Below are 5,234 nucleotides of genomic sequence, written 5' to 3' on the forward strand. Positions count from 1 at the left end.
CCAAGCAAACAATAATGAGTCGTTGATTAGTGCTACATTACATTGTCCGGGAGTTCGCCATTGTACGTCGGACACCGGAAACAGTCTCACGTGGTTATTTCAACGACAACAATGTTACAAAAACAAAACTAAGTCTACATCGTGTAACGAATTTGGGGTCATTCCAGTAATGAGCAATGCTTATACAAAGTACTTTGTATTCGGAAAATGTAACACAGAAGCAAAAACCAAGGATACGTTGAAACATGTTTAACAAAAGACTTATTTTACAACGTGGCTCACATAAAGCTTACTATCAAATATAATTAATGTCATTGCTCATATATACATGTTTTTAAATTATTGCTTCCAGTTTGTTTTAAATCACTTATACAATCAACCATATATTTTACTCTGCAAAAATTGATTGACCCCAAAACGAAACATTATTTCCTGATGCCCTTATTCTAGACTTAGTTTCCGCAAATAACTTTTACATTATATTTCTATTGCAACAAAGTATGTAAACACACATGCCCAATGGAGCCGTGCGTAGCTACTTCATTGTCAGAAGTATAATCGATGTAACACAAACGTATCTGCCTTTTGTGTATCTATCTCAATTCAACCATGCAGCCTTCAGTGAGATCATCATGCTACATAACATTTTCACACAAATAAACGATAAAGCGCTGGGTAACAGGAACATACATCTCAAAGGCACGTTCATGACATTATGTATGTATAATTCTTTTTGTTGTCTCACAATTTGTACCTGCGAACGATGTCATCCTTTTGGGGAAAATGCGTTTGTAATTAGAAAGACACGCGTTCTACTGCATATAAAACACATCAAAAACGATACCTACAGCGTATTACAAGATTACTGACACCACACGAACCTATTGCTATGGAAACACACTTACCGTTGTACTGCATAATACTGATGAACGTTCAACTCAATAGGATTAAAGCTAAATCCAACTATACGAAATATTGTGTTTTAATTACGACAAAAGGACAGAGTATGCAGGTATATGTATGATGATTTCAAAGCATGTAAGGTTAGAAATATCATGAACCAATGATAGAAATTGTAATACTGCAAAATCAGATCTAGGTGACTTAATTAGTAAATAACTGGGCTGAGCCGGTAAAATGAAAGCTAGGCCGATTTTATTAAAACTTGTGGTCAGACTATATAAATATGTACTTTTTGTTTATTTTTATTTATTCAATTATTTATATATTCATCGAAAGACATTCTAAACTTGTTACATTTTTTTGTCTTTTAAATAACAACTTTTTAAGTTCTTTATTACTTTAAGTCGGTTGACTTATCAGTCATAACATATATACAAAACAATACAGAGACAACATACAATATGATACACCCACACATACACACACACACACACACACACACACACATACACAATTCAACTTTTAGACCGCAAGTTTGACAACTTATTGGATAACTATACTTTACAATAAATTACAAATTACGTATATGTATTGTGCAATCAACACTCATTATCACTCCCACATCATTATTGTGCATTCAACAATCATTAACGCTCTCACATCATCATCATCATCATCATCATCATCACCATCCTCTTCATCATCCTCATCATCATCAGCAGCAGCATCATTAACATCTGACATTAACAACAACAACATGTAATCCGCAACGATACAAATGTCAATAATACATAAATAGACATTTATATAAATTATATTGATGTGCATGTTTACGTCACTCGTGCCTTATTTGCCTCAAAAATGTATCTAGCAAGTTTACGAATAACGCTGATATTATCAGCACTTAGTAACTGTACAAGTTTAAACATTGAAGGATTTCGCCAGTAATATGGTTTTATGTATTTTACTCTCAGAATATGAAAATTGTTACATATTAAAATAAAATGATATTCGTCTTCAATATCTGAAATGCAGCTCATACAGTGTCTTTGTTCTCTCGTTATGTTATTGTATCTACCAGTCTCAATAGCTAAATTATGTGCAGAAAGACGAAATTTAGATAAACAGATCCGGTATTTCATTGGAATATACTTGTTATAGGAAGATGCTAATTAAATGAAGCATTATGCTTTTTTTCGTTAGCCATTTTCAAAATAATGTGTAATTGTTTTGTTAGAAGGAAAAGTAAGAATGCGATAGTGATTAACCTCAGAGAAACAAATAATCGTTTGTATACAGATCAGTATGTACTGATCAAACAATTAAGAAGTTAGTAAGGACTGATTAAGAGACATGGATGGCATATCAATAGATTCCTAGCATTGATAGAAAGCGGTTATACAATTAAGGCTTGGATGTCGCCGAATTTGGAAAATATCTTACTATTTCTCTCGGATAATGCCATACAAAGAAACTGCATGGCGCTAGTTAACCTACAGTATGTTTTGGCAGGTTTTTAATACGTTTTTAAGTGCCTTCTATTTTTTGTACGATTTTTTCATTATGAATGTAAAAGAGGGAAGTACCAAGAATAACATAAGATTCACTCGTCTGTCTAGCCTCGATGTTTTATCTTACAGTAGAGCTGATAATGACAGTTGAAAATGTTAATGCTGCTTAAAACTGTTGAAAAAACTCTTCTTGTCTACAGACCAGATTATATTCAAATTATTGCTGCCGAGATGATGACGAGATCGAAAAAGAATACCAATATGCATTCAATCATTTCATAATGTCACTTGAAATCGTTAATATCTTTAAGTAAAATATTGTATAGAGATAGTGTTTATACGTTACTTTGTACTGAACGCAACACACTAATTCGTCATTGATAAATCTATTTAAGTTTCTATTAAAGTTTGGATACCTTAACTTAATGATCAAGTGCTTCTTTGTGCATCATTGCTCAATAAACCTTCATGATGTTTTGAAGGTATTTAAAATATCACTTTAAAACTTAATATTTGCCATCAGAAGTATCAACAAAGGGATTCCTGACGTCTGTTATGACCGGGGGTAACAAATAAATGTACCGGTAGGGATAACAAACAATTAATGTCCGGACAACAAGTAAACGTAGAACTGACCATGCTAGTAGTTGTTAAGAAACTTGCGACAAACCAGTAGTCACGTATCGCGTTGTTGATACCAGTTAAATAACCGAAAGGTCAGTAGAGGTCAGTAGAGGTCTGTGGGATTGGCTAAAGCAAAACGGACATATACATGTTTTTAATTGTTGGAACATGACAAAAAAATATTTTGCCAAGACATATTTCAGGATATCACTTTCTGTAGTACATATTTGTATTATTTCGAATAGAGTGAAAAAGAAAAATGAATAAATAAATACATAAATTAAAACGTAAAACTTGTCAACATCGATCTAGTACCTGGTACTTTCCAAAATGGCCGTTCTAATTCCGTTGTGTGCAGAATGTGGTTAAAAACTGACTCATAATACTTTACCCAGTATTGTGATAACTCATTGTCCAATGTATTTATTGAAGTCGGGGATCGTTGTTATTCCATTTGTAGTTGTTTTATGTATCGACGGTTACGATTGATTGATATCTTTCCAAGACAAATATACAGAAACAGTATGAATGGATAATGAAAAACATAACTCAAAAGTTACTGGTAATGAAACTGATACCGTGAGTTATCAACGTGCAAATAACATTATACCGTTGTGGTGGTTCATAAGTCAGTAATTCGACCTCTTCAATGATAGATACTACATTGTAACATAACGTTTGATTATATTCGCCATCGCTTATGAAACACACAATTTATCCATGGAAATAAATGTAGTACGATGTTTTATTAAAATAACATTTATTTTTATTGACAGGTGAAAAAATGTTCCGATTTAACATACTAGTCGGAACATATATAGTATTTAATATAATTGAGCCATACATGTAAAATTTTCTAAAGCTTGAAGTGACTCTACATGTGAACACTTTATCATTTCTCTCCTTTTATGCTAAATTCATGTAAATTTATACATATTGGCAATGATGCTATTTACACTGTATCGTCAATTGAGCTTCCAGTGATGTCAACACCAACCAATATGATATCAATACAATACAGTACAATGCAAACTTAAAAGCCAAAAATAAATCACGACAACCAATTTTATGGTCAGTAAGATACCACATTAGTCATGCAACTAAGTACTTAATAGTTTGTAAGATGCCGTACAGGTAATGTAACACAGTACAACATTTATCTTAACAATGAGATACTATACCCGTCATAAAACACAGTACAGTATTTATCTTAACAATGAGATACTATATTCGTCATAAAATAAAGTACGGTACTAATCTTAACAGTGAGATATTATACTCGTCATATAACACAGTACTGGCTTTATCTTAACAATAAGATACTATATTCGTCATAAAACACAGTACAGTATTAATCTTCATGGGACATCGTACTAGCCACATAACACAGTACAGTGTTAATAGAAATGGGACATCGTACTAGCCACGTAACACAGTACAGTGTTAATCTTAATGAGAAATCGTACTAGCCATGTAACACAGTACAGCGTTAATGTTCATGGGACATCGTATTAGCCACGTAACACATAACAGTGCTAATCTTAATGGGACATCGTAATAGCCACGTAACACAGTACAGTGGTAATCTTAATGGGACATCGTACTAGCCATGTAACACAGTACAGTGTTAATCTTCATTGGACATCGTACTAGCCACGTAACACAGTACAGTGTTAATCTTCATGGGACATCGTACTAGCCATGTAACACAGTACAGTGTTAATCATCATGGGACATCGTACTAGCCATGTAACACAGTACAGTGTTAATCTGAATGAGAAATCGTACTAGCCACGTAACACAGTACAGTGTTAATCTTAATGGGACATCGTACTTACCACGTAACACAGTACAGTGTTAATCTTCATGGGACATCGTACTAACCACGTAACACAGTACAGTGTTAATCTTAATGAGAAATCGTACTAGCCATGTAACACAGTACAGTATTAATCTGAATGGGACATCGTACTAACCACGTAACACAGTACAGTGTTAATCTTAATGGGACATCGTACTACCCACGTAACACAGTACAGTGTTAATCTTCATATGACATCGTACTAGCCATGTAAAACAGTACAGGGTTAATCTTAATGAGAAATCGAACTAGCCATGTTACACATTGCAGTGTTAATCTTAATGACGACTAGTTTTATAATAAAAAAACTTGTCAGATATACCACAGAGTGGACA

Source organism: Mizuhopecten yessoensis, unplaced genomic scaffold, assembly GCF_002113885.1.
Source record: "Mizuhopecten yessoensis strain PY_sf001 unplaced genomic scaffold, ASM211388v2 scaffold10239, whole genome shotgun sequence".
Taxonomy (NCBI): domain Eukaryota; kingdom Metazoa; phylum Mollusca; class Bivalvia; order Pectinida; family Pectinidae; genus Mizuhopecten; species Mizuhopecten yessoensis.